This window comes from Heptranchias perlo, unplaced genomic scaffold (assembly GCF_035084215.1).
Source record: "Heptranchias perlo isolate sHepPer1 unplaced genomic scaffold, sHepPer1.hap1 HAP1_SCAFFOLD_90, whole genome shotgun sequence".
NCBI classification, from domain to species: Eukaryota; Metazoa; Chordata; class Chondrichthyes; order Hexanchiformes; family Hexanchidae; genus Heptranchias; species Heptranchias perlo.
In genome coordinates, this window is record NW_027139940.1 from 2,403,657 (window position 1) to 2,419,785 (window position 16,129).

The window sequence follows — 16,129 nt, forward strand, 5'->3', positions numbered from 1 at the left end:
CGAAAAACTTTCACCGGAATTGAAAGCACCAGTTTCGATTTAAACCCGTTTCATTGCTGCACTGATCACGCTCTCTCACCCGATCGCTGACATGATCTCCGTTTTTCGGCTGAAATCTTGAATTTTACGAAAACTTTACCTTAAATTTCCATTTCGGAGCTCGGCAGGGGAGGAGGGCGGTCCTTTGACAGTGATTTTTTATTATTTTACTCAAAATGGACTTGGAAATCCGGCGATGAGTCCGGCCACACAAACACAGTGACATTAATCTAACCCGCCCGCCCCTTTAACACACTCTCTCTGACCCAATCTTCACATCTTCACATTCACAGGACAAACTGCTCGCCAGATTGACAATTCCTGGGACAGGCTTTCCTCTCCGCTCGGCCTGTGCTGCGGATTCTCGGGGGTTAGTTGTAGTTTCCCCGCTCAGTAACTGTTAAACACTCAGAGGCCGGCGCTCCTCACAGTGTCTGGTCCCCAGATTCAGGGGCAGGAGCCAATCACAGCTGTGACTGTGATAATCCACATCTGGTTTTACATGATTATATTGTTCGCACACAGAAATAGGTTTGGTTAAGACGATAATACAAATTATCCGCTCTGGGCTCCTCCATTCTCTCTGTGTTTCTCTCTCCTCCTAAACTGACTGACAGACAATATTAACTGGTGTCCTATCCGTCCCATTCTCAACACCCAGAGACGGCTCGTTACAGAATAAATTCAACTCTCACAGACAGTCCAGTGTCAGACAGTTACAGGCTGTTTCTCTCCTCCTTTCCTTACAGGACTGGAGACTGATAAATGCCCCGTCAGACCGGCTCACACATAATAGAAGGGACAGTGACCGTCTCACCAACTGCACCGGAGGTCTGTTCACAGACACTGAATCAGTCTTTACCTTCCAACAGGGTGTCCATATTACGCTCAGGAACAGTATCCCGCTTTCATTTACAGCGCTAGAGAGAGAGAAGGACAGATAAACAGATAAACAGACAGAGACACGCGCACAGAAACAGTCTCAGTCTCACACTTCCCATCAGTATGTCCGTTTCACGTTCAGTAACAGTATCCCACCTTCATGTACAGTGCTCGATAGAGGGAGATACAGACAGGCACAGTCTCAGTCTCACACTTCCCATCAGTATGTCCGTTTCACGTTCAGAGCCACCTACTGTATCTATGAAAGGGCTGGTTACTGTCTGAAGAGACTGACCTATTGCTCACAGTTATCCCCGGTCTACGTTAATATATTACATCGCTCCAGCGGTTGAAGGAATGGGACCGAATGTAAGTCACCGAGCACATGGGTGACAGGTGAATGGGACTTGGTGGGTGTTAGAATCGGGCAATGGAGTTTGGAGGAGTTCAACTTTACGGAGGGCGGAAGATCGGAGGCTGACCAGGAGAGCATTAGAATATCCAAGTCTGGAGGTAACAAGGGCACGGGTGAGGGTTTCAGGACCAGATAAACTGACGCAGGGGCGGAGACGGCCGATGTTTCGGAGGCAGAAGTATGCGGTATTGGTGATGGTGCGGAAAAGACCGTAAGACCATAAGAGATAGGAGCCGGGATAGGCCATTCGGCCCCTCGAGCCTGCTCCTCCATTTCATGAGATCATGGCTGATCTGATTTTTACCTCACCTCCACTTTCCCGCCCTTTCCCCATATTCCGATATGTGGTCGGATGCTCGTCTCTGGGTCAAATTGGACGCCAAGGTTGCGAAAGGTAAGATTCCGGCTCACACAGTGTCAGGGACAAGTCTCTGTCCATCCCGGTCCCTGAATCTATCCGCTCCCCACACAGGACCTGGGTCTGTCCATCCCGGTCCCTGAATCTATCCGGTCCCCACACAGGACCTGGGTCTGTCCATCCCGGTCCCTGAATCTATCCGGTCCCCACACAGGACCTGGGTCTGTCCATCCCGGTCCCTGAATTCATCCGGTTCCCACACAGGACCTGGGTCTGTCCATCCCGGTCCCTGAATCTATCCGGTCCTCACACAGGACCTGGGTCTGTCCATCCCATTCCCTGAATCTATCCCGTTCCACACTGACCCCAGCTTTAATTCAAATCACTATACCCACCCAGGACCAGTCTCCATCTATCCCTGTCCCTGAATCTATCAAGTCACACGTCGGATCTGTCACCATCCATTCCGTTCCCAGAATCTATCCAATCCCCAATGACCTCAGCTCTAATTAATCTCATTGTGCCCACACAGGAAGCCTCTATGTCCTTCCCAGTACCTGAATCTATCCAGTCACCACAAAGGACCAGTCTCCATCCATCCCGGTACCTGAATCTATCCAGTCCCATACTGACCCTAGCACGGAACGGTATAGGGTGCCTTCCACACCGATTTATGTTTGTTGAACTATTGGGCGCCGACTGTCAGCTAAAAATCGGTACATAGATCATTGAAGTGTCATGAACAGGTGCAGAAAATAAACAAGAAGGCTAATGGAATGTTGGCCTTTATATCTAGAGGACGAGAGTACAAGGGGGCAGAAGTTATGCTGCAGCGATACAAAACCCTGGTTAGACCGCTCCTGGAGTACTGTGAGCAGTTCTGGGCACCGCACCTTCGGAAGGACATATTGGCCTTGGAGGGAGTGCAGCGTAGGTTTACTGGAATGATACCCGGATTTCAAGCGTTAAGTTACGAGGAGAGATTACACAAATTGGGGTTGTATTCTTTAGAGTTTCGAAGGTTAAGGGGTGATCTGATCGAAGTTTATAAGATATTAAGGGGAACGGATAGGGTGGATAGAGAGAAACTATTTCCGCTGGTTGGGGATTCTAGGAGTAGGGGGCACAGTCTAAAAATTAGAGCCAGACCTTTCAGGAGTGAGATTAGAAAACATTTCTACACACAAAGGGTGGTAGAAGTTTGGAACTCTCTTCCGCAAACGGCAATTGATACTAGCTCAATTGCTAAATTTAAATCTGAGATCGATGGCTTTTTGGCAACCAGAGGTATTAATGGATATGGGCCAAAGGCAGGTATATGGAGTTAGATCACAGATCAGCCATGATCTTATCAAATGGCGGAGCAGGCACGAGGGGCTGAATGGCCTACTCCTGTTCCTATGTTCCTAAATCTGAAAACTAAACCTGTCCCTCTTCCAACGGTTCCGGAGCGGCACTGATTGACTCGATTATGATGGGGATTGTATCGGAACTGGAGTGTGCCTCATTTCTTGAATTTAAATTGTATTTTCCTCCTATTTTTCTTAGAAATCCTTGACTATCAAGCCGGAGTCTGTAAGGATTGTGTCTGAATTTGTATTTCGTATTTGATGCTGGTGTAAATTTTATAAAGGACGGTAACTAATTCCTGGAGGCGGAGCTTGGAGTTACACGTCCGCTTGTCCGTCATTCTGACCCAGTCTCCTCCCCTCCCGCACTCGATGCTCTGTCTGTCATTCAAAGACTCCTCCCCGGCCTCACCCATAATGTGCCTTCCTCAGCCAGGTCGGGGCGGGCTTTATAAATAGAGAAGAAAGGCGAGAGTTTCTCATTCAGCAGCGATCTGAGTGAAGAATCATCATGTCTGGCCGAGGTAAAGGAGGCAAAGGACTGGGCAAAGGTGGAGCCAAGCGGCACCGGAAAGTGCTTCGTGATAACATCCAGGGGATCACCAAACCAGCCATCCGCCGCCTGGCTCGCCGTGGCGGTGTCAAGCGGATCTCGGGTCTGATCTACGAGGAAACCCGCGGGGTGCTGAAGGTTTTCCTGGAGAATGTGATCAGGGACGCGGTCACCTACACTGAACACGCCAAGCGCAAGACGGTCACTGCCATGGATGTGGTGTACGCTCTGAAACGGCAGGGCCGCACTCTCTATGGATTCGGCGGCTGAACAACTCGACGCTTTCTGACCAAACACAAAACAAAGGCTCTTCTCAGAGCCGCTCACCGCCTCACAGAGAGAGCACTGACCTGGGAAACTGGTGCGGGGATATAAGAGGGCAGGGGAATAGTTTTATAATTAAGGAGCTTTCTGTGACACAAAGCACGGTGATGTGGATCTGCGGGGCGCTGCACCGGGTACTTAAAGCAACATTTCCCTTATTGAGTGCAGTGAATTGTCCACGGAATGTTCCAAGTGAGTTTACCCGGACCTGCATTCATTCCCCGCTCAGTGAAATGCTCCTTCACTCCATTCGCTCTGTTTTGGTTCTATTTATCAGTCAGATGTTGTGATGTGGGACCGGGGGTTTCCATGGGAGAACAGGTTGAGCTGATCCGCTGTGATAAGGGGCCCAGTTTGTGATCTGGATTTTCCCTCTGACGGTTGTTTCTGACACTGATCCTGAGGGTTTGTGAAATTGGACCGTTTGAGCTCAGTCATTGGGGACCTGGAATTATCACAGGCCCAACTCTCAAACCCGCTCTAAACTGAGGCTACTTCTCATTGGTTGCTTTGCTGGAAAACTAATTTCCTTAACCAATCGGAGAGATGACAATAAGAAAACAGAGCAAATTATTGGCCTCAATTGACCGATTTTTAAAAATTTGAAAAAGGCCGCCAATTTCAGTGTATGAAATCAGTGAATGACTCGGCCATGTTTTACACAAAGACTTAAAATCTCTTTGTAATAATGTTATTCCGTATTACACGTCCCAAATTCCGAGCGCTGTTTCAAAAACACATTGTCTATAACTTGCGGAATAAAACCCCATTCATAGGTTGCTGATATGGACAAATTTCACTTCCACCTGTAAAAATAACAAATTCCAGGGACTGAACAGGAACCGCGTGTCCTGAAAAATGAATCATTGACGAAGCCTGAAAATGAGCCTGTTCTTTGCTCCGAGTCGCTCATTCTGGATTGTTACACTGCGGGGAACGTGCTGCTAATATGCGGGATATCAATATCAGTAATTAATTATTTCACAGACTGGCTCCACAGTGAGAAAGAGGAAGGAACTGAATTCTGATTCTTAGCCCTGAAAGTGGTGGTTAACGGGGAAACCGGGGGCGGTGGAAATCTGAATGAAAACGAGAGCAAAGCAAAATGGGAATTGAACGGAGCCCGGACCCGTGTTCACTTTATTGGTCAGTAAATTCTACAAAGACAATCATTAAATGGGGCAGTTTCACTGACTTCCTTCCAATTTCCCACCAGATTCAAAGGATGATGATCGGAATGAATAAACTGAACACATAAGTGCGTTAAAGTAGCGGCTCCTTCAGTCAGGCTGTGGGAGGCTCTTAAAAGAGCCGTTGTTTTTTTTCAGTCCATTGTGGAGTTTTACTTGGAGCTGGTGGACTTGGTCACCGCCTTTGTCCCTTCCGACACGGCGTGCTTGGCCAGTTCCCCGGGCAGCAGCAGGCGCACGGCGGTCTGGATCTCCCGGGAGCTGATGGTCGCCCGCTTGTTGTAATGGGCCAGGCGGGAAGCCTCACCCGCGATGCGCTCGAAAATATCGCTCACAAAGGAGTTCATGATGCTCATGGCCTTGGAGGAGATGCCGGTGTTCGGGTGAACCTGCTTCATCACTTTGTAGATGGAGGAACTCTCCTTCCTCGACTTTCTCCGCTTCCTGCCGACCTTTGATGGCCCTTCACTCACCGTTTCCTTGTTGCCCTTCTGAGGAACTGCTTTCTCCGACGATAATTTCAATTTCAGACACAGCATGAACCAAAACCCGCTCCGAGTTGGGATTATATGGGCAGCCCTTTCATTCTGCCAATTCACTCTGTGTCTGTCGGTTTCTCGTACTGTGTGAGTGTGGGATTCATTCTGTATCTGGTACTGTGTGTGAGTGTGGGATTCATTCTGTATCTGGTACTGTGTGTGAGTGTGGGATTTATTCTGTATCTCTCAGTTTCAGGTACTGTGTGCAAATGTGGGATTCATTCCGTATCAGGTACTGTGTGTGAATGTGGGATTCATTCTGTATCTGGTACTGTGTGCAAATGTGGGATTCTTTCCGTATCAGGTACTGTGTGTGAATGTGGGATTCATTCTGCATCTGGTACTGTGTGTGAATATGGGATTCATTCCATTTCTGTCAATCTCTGGTACGGTAAGTGAGTGTGGGTTGAACTCTGTATCTCTGTCACTGGTACTGTGTGTGTGTGGGATTTATTCTGTATCTGTCAGTCTCAGGTACTGTATATGGTTGTGATTAATACTGTGTCTGTCATTCTCCGGTACTGTCTGTGAGTGTGGGATTAATCATTTATCTGTCAGTCGGTGGTACTGTGTGTGTGAGGAATTCACACTGTACTGTCAATTCTGGTACCATATATTTGTGTGGGATACATTCTGTATCTGTCAGTCTGTGTTACTGCATGTGTGAGGGATCTCTCTGCTAACTGTCAGTCTCTGGTACTGTGTGTGAGTGTGAGATTCATTCTGTATCTGTCAGTCTCTGGTACTGTGTGTGAATGCGGGATTCATTCTGTATCTGTTACTGTGTGTGAATGTGGGATACATTCTGTATCTGTCAGTCTCTGGTACTGTGTGTGAGTGTGGGATTCATTCTGTATCTGTCAGTCTCTGGTACTGTGTGTGAGTGTGGGATTCATTCTGTATCTTTCTATATATGGTACTGTGTGTGAGTGTGGGATTTATTCTGTATCTCTCAGTCTCTGGTACTGTGTGTGAGTGTGGGATTCATTCTGTATCTCTCAGTCTCTGGTACTGTGTGTGAGCGTGGGATTCATTCCATTTCTGTCAATTTCTGGAACTGTATCTGAGTGAGATTCCTTCTGTTTCTCTCAGTCCCTGGTAGAGTATGTGATTGAGATTAATTCTGTATCTGTCATTCTCTGGTACTGTGTGAGAATTTGGGATTCTTTGTGGATCAATCAGTTTCAGGAACAGTGCACAAGTCAGGATTAATTCCATATCTGTATTTTAACTGGTACTCAGTTTACAGTTTGGTGTTTGAAACTCTATCTTGTATATATAAACCTATAAATGGTTATCCGTATAGTCGTTAATTTTGTAAATACCGTGCAGGTTAGAATTTCTTGCTGCAGGTTTTAATGAGACAAGTTGTGTGCCTGATGGACCAATATTAAACCAGCATCACAGTGAACACGAATGGAATTGATACTGGATCTCAGTATGACATTTTGAGGTTTTTCAACTGGTATGTAATTTATACCTCAGTCTGCACTAATGGAATTGATACTGTATCTTTCAGTCTGATACTGTGAGATTTTATGGATTGCTGTGTAAGGTGTAGCTCAGTCTGCACTAATGCAATTGCTACTGTATCTTTCAGGGTGTCACTGTACAAGACTTTAGCACTCCGATGTAATGTGTTTCTCTGGCTATAATCAAATTGAAATTGTAACTTTCAGTTTCATAAAATGGGTGAGTTCTGAACTGGTATCTGATTTTGTTTCTCAGGTTACACTATCTTTCAGTATCTCTCACTCTGATAATGTGTGTCAGTTTTGGACTTGTATGTAATTTGGACCTCAGGTTACAGAATTGGGATGGATACTGCATCTTTAAATGTCATAATGTGTGTGAGTTCTACTCGTTATTTGAGATGAATCTTGGGTTACATTATTGGGATTAATGCTGTATCTTTCAATCGGGCACCATGTGTCAGTTCAATCTGTTATTTATTTTCTAGCTTAAGCTGCACGACTGTGAAATTCACTCAGTGCCTTTCAATCTGATGGTGGGTGTGATATTGGACTGAGATTTATGGATCTACCTGGCAGTTTGACTGAGTTGGGGTGAAATGGAAAGAACATCTGCCTCTCCTCCCCTGACTGTTGAATTGTAAGTGTGTCTGTGGTACTTGGGATCAGTTTGGGACTGACTACTTCTACTGTCTGAGACTGTGGAACTGATGACCTGTCTGTGTCTCTGTGCTCTGTGAGTGATAATGCACCTACTGTGTGTGAGAAGGAGCTGGCTGCACTCTTCCTTGTGCCTCGGGTGGAGGAAACATCACATTTATTCTGGGTCCTTCAAGGATTAGCCTGTGGAAAGAAAAAGTCTGTCTTGTAACACAAGAACCGGTGAGGTAGAAAATACAAAAGTGATCAGTTTAATCTCTGTTAATAATCATTTCGAAAACCAGTGATACAAACAGTGTCAGTGTCTGACTCCACTGCAGCACTCAGCTTCTGCACACCGGATGTGTTGGGCTGTTTTACAACAATTTAGTGACGTCCAGACACAACCCAACCCCTGCACTGATCCATGAATGGGACTACCCGATGGGGCAGGGACCTTTGTCCAGGTCAGGTTTCTAATCCTCTCTCCCATGGGACTAACCGTTCAACCGAAAATAAACAGCCGCTGTTTAAATTGTGTCCTTCACACTTCTCACCTGGTGCCTGCAATAGATGCTCTTTGTATAACTCCCCACATCCTTACTGTCCGGCTCTGTTTCCACTCTTCACTGTCCAATAACAATAAACAGGGTGAGACTGGAACTAAACAAGGACCATTCACTCCTGGTTTGGGGAGAGAAAGCAGCAATGGTTTTAATAGCAGGTTCTTCCCATTCTCTCTCCCTTCCCCTGGACACACCCTGTCCACACCCAGCCCGAGAATGACCTCTCCCTTCCCCCCCTCTCACTCCATGTTCCGGGACCAGTTCCTGATCCACTCCGCCTCTTACAAACAGCCCCCGGACTCCCCCTGCCCTTCCCCCGGACTCAATGCCGATCTCTGAGCCCATCTGCGGACACGGTCCCGGAGCGATGAGCTGCTGTAACGAGGCTGCTCTTTGCTCCCTTCCCCCGGGGGCCGTGATCTCTCCATTCCCGCCTGTCTGAGCAAAGGAAGTGGGTCTGGGGGAAAGGTCAGAGCGAATGGGCTCCACAGGCAGTGCAGGAACAGGCACCAGAATGGGAAACAGATGGGATTCCACCAGTGCCTAACGCTGGAATCCAGACTGACTTTACAATCTCCAACTATTAAACTCGAGGTTTCCATCCCTGCTGTTTCTCTCGGGCTCTTTTGATGGGAAAGAGTCTTTCAGAGATAAAGTGAGTGGCTGTGGAATGAGCCAATGGGTTCGGTTCATTCTTGGCCCCCTTACTGATAAAAGTAACGTTTGACTCCGAAACAGGAGGGAGGATTCCTGAAACCAATCCTGGAGAAACGGGGGAGGAAAGTGGGAGTCGGTGTATTTGCTGGGACCGTGTAGGATTAATTTCAATCGGAGTGAAACGCTCGGTCACTGAGAGTAATACAGAACGGCCCTGAGCTGCAAGATTGCAGAGGGGACAACATGCAAGAGAGGGTTAAATGTGTGACACTGTCCCTGAGAGTGGGATTAATAATGTGTCTGTCTCTGAAATAATATCAGTGAGAGATGAGACTGCATCTTCTGTCACTCCACCTTGGAATAGCAATTGGAATGAAATATTTTCCAATTTGTTCCTGGGTGAAAACGGGACATTACAGGTCAGTTTCTCTCTCTCTTTTGAACAGCATATGAAGGTGGGATACTGTTACTGAGAGTGATACAGAGACACTGATAGGAAGTGTTATTCTGATACTGTGCCTGTAAATGAAGGTGGAATATTGTTACTGAGTGTGAAACGGACACACTGATGGGAAGTGTGAGACTGATACTGTGTTTGTTTGTCTGTGTGTCTCTCTCTGTCTGTCTTTCTCTCTCCCTAGTGCTGTACAAGGAGGCGGGATACTGTTACTGAGCGTAATATAGACACACTGATAGAAAGGGAAAGACTGATTCTGTGTCTGTGAACAGACCTCCGGTGCTATTGGTGAGACGGTCACTGTCCCTTTTACTGTATATCAGCCGGTCTGACGGGGCATTCATCATTCGCCAGTCCTGTAAGGAAAGGTGGAGAGAAACCGTCTGTAACTGTCTGACACTGGACTGTCTGTGAGTGTTGAATTTATTCAGTAACTAGTCGTGTCTGGGTGTTGAGAACGGGATGGATAGGACACCAGTTACTATTATCCGACAGTCAGTCAGTTTAGCAGGAGAGAGAAACACAGAGAGACTGGAGGAGCCCAGAGCGGATAATTTGTATTTTCATCTTAACCAAACATATCACTGTGTGCGGACAATATAATAATGTAAAAGGAGGAGGATAAGGTGAGGCCCAGACAGCATTGAATCTCATTTCACTATAGACGGACACAGGACTTGTCCCAGGTGAGGATTTTGTGTTTAAAGATCACTTCACTAAAAACACCTTGACGATCTGGGGTTACAGACGGACATGACGGGCAGGAAAAGACCAGCTCGTTCATCAATCCTGCCCCACATGCCTGGAGCATCGTGACTGGACACTTCCGACACACACCACCAGCCCCACCCACCGGGAACATGGAATCTCCTGGGAGCGGTTACAAACCAGAAAAAAATCCAGGGCCAATAAGGAGGGGAAATTCTGGGAAATTCCTCCCCGACTCCCTCAGGCTATCGAATCCAGTCCAGTGGATCACACTGACCATGCATTGGTTAACTGGAAAACCACTCACCTTCGATATGATGCGATCTCTGCCCCAGTCAAGAACCAGTCCAGATCCCTCAAGAAGGCGGAGAGAGAGTCAGCGCCCACCGCACCAGAGAGAGTCAGCACCCACCGTACCAGAGAGGGTCAGCACCCACCGCACCAGAGAGGGTCGGCATCCAGCACACCAGAGAGAGTCGGCACCCACCGCACCAGAGAGGGTCAGCACCCACCGCACCGGAGAGAGTCAGCACTCACCGCACCAGAGAGAGTCAGCACTCACCGCACCAGAGAGGGTCAGCACCCAGCGCACCAGAGAGAGTCAGCGCCCACCGCACCAGAGAGGGTCAGCGCCCACCGCACCAGAGAGAGTCAGCACCCACCCCACCAGAGAGAGTCAGCACCCACCCCACCAGCCGGGAATCCATTCCAGATGCTCAGTACTCTCCGGGAAAAGAAGAAGCTCCCAACATCCAGACTATTCTTCCCTCTTTGTGGTCGGAACGCCGGTCCGCTGCTTCCCCCCAATCTGTGAAACTGGAAATAATCGATCATTGGGCAAGCTGTTCAACCATTGGATGGGTGCCATTCAAACGTCGTGGGCGCTCTCCCATTGAATTGTATTCTGTGCGGAGCGTTCGGTTTTTCGCGAGGTGAAGAAACTCTTGTCTCTCCTTGTGCGGAAATGTGAGGCGAGTCTCAGATGATATTCTCACAGTTGAATCCAAAATTTGAAATTTTAACTTGTTTGGAGATGCCGGGCATTGAACCCGAGAGCTCATACATGCAAAGCATGCGCTCTTCCACTGAGCTACATCCCCACGGGTCAAAAGGTACCTGAGAAATAAACAAGCAGACACTTTAGAAGTGAAGCCGTGAGCTTTCTGCTCCGTCTCTCCAGGACATCGAGATGCCCAGCGGTCCCGCGTGTTCACAATGTTCAACCTCTGCTTCAGTTCACGGGGTTTCTGCTCCTCTTTACTTTGAACTTTCCAAAAAAAAGTCTGTGGAAATAAAAAAAACCCAATCGCTAATGGTCAGTGACAAGACTGAAATCCAACCTCTGAATCATAAAGTGAGATGGAAGAATGACAGAGCGTCAAACAGGAACAAGAGCTGGGACTGCTCGCTCGATATTGCACCGTCACACATTCCCCTCAGTCGGCGGCTGCTTTGAGTTGAGCTGTTGAGGGGACCGTGAGATGAAGTCCCGCTCCGGGACAATTTAATGCTTGTGGAGCCTCAGAAGTTGGAACTCGCTGAGCTCAGAAAGCGTCATTCAACTTTCCGTGGGTAATTTTGGTGAAAAATTACTTCGAGAGATGAACCCAGGACCTCAACACACGCAAAACATGCGCTCCATCACTGAACTGAATCCCCAGATTACAAAACCCTAAACCAAGGAAAGAAGAACTGATTGTCCTCATTTTATGAGGCCACCCGTGGTGGATGTGCACTCCGCTCACTGCATTTTACTGGAGAAATAATCAATTTATATTATGTAACTACTCCCCACCAAGTTTGAGCTGTTGTCAGAAATAGTCCCTTCCTGGTCGCCAATTGTCGGATTTAAACCACTATTTTCAGGATTATAATCCAATCCAATCGAAGGACTGGTTCCTGACAACAACAAGATCAACACTGGTACTGGTATTACGGTTAAAGGCAAAACCGATTTATTAATCACATCACAATTAGTGCAAAAAGGTGATACTTAACAAAGAGAAATAGTGAGTGTTCCTTGAAACCTCGAGAGTGTCCCTCCAAGTGACTACGGTGCGGTCTCTCTCTCTCTCTCTCTATCCCTCCAAGTGACTACGGTGCGGTCTCTCTCTCTCTCTCTCTCTCCCTCCAAGTGACTACGGTGCGGTCTCTCTCTCTCTCTCTGTCCCTCCAAGTGACTACGGTGCGGTCTCTCTCTCTCTCTCTATATATCCCTCCAAGTGACTACGGTGCAGTCTCTCTCTCTCTCTCTCTCTATCCCTCCAAGTGACTACGGTGCGGTCTCTCTCTCTCTCTCTTTGTCCCTCCAAGTGACTACGGTGCGGTCTCTCTCTCTCTCTCTATCCCTCCAAGTGACTACGGTGCGGTCTCTCTCTCTCTCTCTCTATCCCTCCAAGTGACTACGGTGCGGTCTCTCTCTCTCTCTGTCCCTCCAAGTGACTACGGTGCGGTCTCTCTCTCTCTCTCTCTCGATCCCTCCAAGTGACTACGGTGCGGTCTCTCTCTCTCTCTCTCTGTCCCTCCAAGTGACTACGGTGCGGTCTCTCTCTCTCTCTCTCTCTAACCCTCCAAGTGAGTAGGGTGCGGTCTCTCTCTCTCTCTCTCTCTCTATCCCTCCAAGTGACTACGGTGCGGTCTCTCTCTCTCTCTATCCCTCCAAGTGACTACGGTGCAGTCTCTCTCTCTCACTCTCTATCCCTCCAAGTGACTACGGTGCGGTCTCTCTCTCTCTCTCTGTCCCTCCAAGTGACTACGGTGCGGTCTCTCACTCTCTCTCTCTCTCTCTCTCTATCCCTCCAAGTGACTATGGTGCGGTCTCTCCCTCTCTCTATCCCTCCAAGTGACTACGGTGCTGTCTCTCTCTCTCTCTCTATCCCTCCAAGTGACTACGGTGCCGTCTCTCTCTCTCTCTCTCTCTCTATCCCTCCAAGTGACTACGGTGCGGTCTCTCTCTCTCTCTCTATCCCTCCAAGTGACTACGGTGCGGTCTCTCTCTCTCTCTCTCTATCCCTCCAAGTGACCACGGTGCGGTCTCTCTCTCTCTGTCCCTCCAAGTGACTACGGTGCGGTCTCTCTCTCTCTCTCTCTCTATCTGTCCCTCCAAGTGACTACGGTGCGGTCTCTCTCTCTCTCTCTCTATCCCTCCAAGTGACTACGGTGCGGTGTCTCTCTCTCTCTCTCTATCCCTCCAAGTGACTATGGTGCGGTCTCTCTCTCTCTCTCTATCCCTCCAAGTGACTACGGTGCGGTCTCTCTCTCTCTCTCTCTCTCTATCCCTCCAAGTGACGACGGTGCGGTCTCTCTCTCTCTCTCTCTATTCCTCCAAGTGTCTACGGTGCGGTCTCTCTCTCTCTCTCTCTCTCTCCCTCCAAGTGACTACGGTGCGGTCTCTCTCTCTCTCTCTCTCTCTATCCCTCCAAGTGACCACGGTGCGGTCTCTCTCTCTGTCCCTCCAAGTGACTACGATGCGGTCTCTCTCTCTCTCTCTCTCCATCCCTCCAAGTGACTACGGTGCGGTCTCTCTCTCTTTCTCTCTCTCTCTGTCCCTCCAAGTGACTACGGTGCGGTATCTCTCTCTCTCTCTCTCTCTATCCCTCCAAGTGACTACGGTGCGGTCTCTCTCTCTCTCTCTCTATCCCTCCAAGTGACTACGGTGCGGTCTCTCTCTCTCTCTCTATCCCTCCAAGTGACTAGTGTGCGGTCTCTCTCTCTATCCCTCCAAATGACTACGGTGCGGTCTCTCTCTCTCTCTCTCTCTATCCCTCCAAGTGACTACGGTGCAGTCTCTCTCTCTCTATCCCTCCAAGTGACTACGGTGCGGTCTCTCTCTCTCTCTATCCCTCCAAGTGACTACGGTGCGGTTTCTCTCTCTCTCTCTCTGTCCCTCCAAGTGACTACGGTGCGGTCTCTCACTCTCTCTCTCTCTATCCCTCCAAGTGACTACGGTGCGGTCTCTCTCTCTCTCTCTATCCCTCCAAGTGACTACGGTGCGGTCTCTCTCTCTCTCTCTCTCTCTATCCCTCCAAGTGACTCCGGTGCGGTCTCTCTCTCTCTCTCTCTATCCCTCCAAGTGACTGCGGTGCGGTCTCTCTCTCTCTCTCTCTCTCTCCCCCTCCAAGTGACTACGGTGCGGTCTCTCTCTCTCTCTCTATCCCTCCAAGTGACTACGGTGCGGTCTCTCTCTCTCTCTCTCTCTCCCTCCAAGTGACTACGGTGCGGTCTCTCTCTCTCTCTCTCTCTATCCCTCCAAGTGACTACGGTGCGGTCTCTCTCTCTCTCTATCCCTCCAAGTGACTACGGTGCAGTCTCTCTCTCTCTCTCTCTATCCCTCCAAGTGACTACGGTGCGGTCTCTCTCTCTCTCTCTCTCCCTCCAAGTGACTACGGTGCGGTCTCTCTCTCTCTCTCTCTATCCCTCCAAGTGACTACGGTGCGGTCTCTCTCTCTCTCTCTCCCTCCAAGTGACTAGGGTGCGGTCTCTCTCTCTCTCTCTCTATCCCTCCAAGTGTCTACGGTGAGGTCTCTCTCTCTCTCTCTCTCTCTCTCTCTATCCCTCCAAGTGAATACGGTGCGGTCTCTCTCTCTCTCTCTCTCTCTATCCCTCCAAGTGACTACGGTGCGGTCTCTCTCTCTCTCTCTCTATCCCTCCAAGTGACTACGGTGCGGTCTCTCTCTCTCTCTATCCCTCCAAGTGACTACGGTGCGGTCTCTTTCTCTCTCTCTCTCTCTATCCCTCCAAGTGACTACGGTGCAGTCTCTCTCTCTCTCTCTCTATCCCTCCAAGTGACTACGGTGCGGTCTCTCTCTCTCTCTCTCGATCCCTCCAAGTGACTACGGTGCGGTCTCTCTCTCTCTCTCTCTATCCCTCCAAGTGACTGCGGTGCGGTCTCTCTCTCTCTCTCTCTTGCTGTGATCTGTTGACTGAAAAGTTCTCTTCTTCCTTGCCAGAATCTTGTGCGCCTTCCTCAGCTTTTGAGGTCTCTTCTTATTCCCTTTTTCAGTTCATGAGCAGTTCACTCTCACATCCACATCTCTCAGCCTGACCATTATTCATGTCTCTCAACCTTCAGAAGTTACATTCCAAGCATAACTCCTGGTACCATCCGTGCCTTGTTGTTACAGACTTAACAGAACCTTATTTAGAGTTTACATTGCCAGCCTTCACAGAACCGTTTGTATAAACAGACTTCTGCTCACTGGCTTGTGGAGGCTCGAGATAGAGAGGCCTGAGCCTGAGTGACTCCTTGATTTAATGAACCTTCAGTCCCTTTATCTACATGTCTTTTAGACATTATGCTATCACAGCACATTCCTCCCTTAGGTCTGTTAATTCCCACTTTACTGTTGTCAGTATCCTTTGAGTTTTAACTGCAAACTTGACTATAATAACCATCATGCATCCTTCTCGGCCCACCAGCACATTCTCATTGAATACACGTTACATGGTTCATACTATATTAATACACAGTACAGTTTACATTTATAGATACATAGATTCACAGTACATTTTGTTCTACTTCTACTATTGATTATAATTATACTAAATTCTATCTGTTGATGGGTTAATCCTTACACGTTTTTCTTCCTGACTCTAAACACCGTAGTTCAGTCCTGGATGTGATTAACTGCAGAATCCAACCCCTGCAGTCACTTGTGAACTCGCTGGTGTCTCAGCACATGTGATGACTGAGTGAATCCCTTCCCACACACGGAGCAGGTGAACAGTCTCTCCACAATGTGCGTGAGTTGATGTGTCAGCAGTTCATTTCTGCTTTTAAAGCTCTTCTCAAAGTTACTGCATTAAAAGGTCACTCAATAGTGTGAACAAGTTGATGTTTCAGAAGGTGGGATTAATTTGTGAATCCCTTCCCACAAATGGAGCAGGTGAACAGTCTCTCCCCAGTGTCAGTGTGTTGGTGTTTCAGATCATTTGTTTTAAAGCCCTTCTCACAGTCCGAACATTTCAGAGGTCTCTTATCA

At 48.3% G+C, this 16,129-nt stretch overlaps 1 non-coding gene across 1 annotated transcript; it reads right to left on the bottom strand.

Annotated features, from left to right (window-relative positions):
• Positions 1 to 11,176: 11,176 nt before the first annotated feature.
• trnaa-ugc (transfer RNA alanine (anticodon UGC)) lies at positions 11,177 to 11,248 on the bottom strand. The gene has a single exon. It is a non-coding gene; the product is annotated as a tRNA-Ala (tRNA).
• Between the last annotated feature and the right edge of the window lie 4,881 nt (positions 11,249 to 16,129).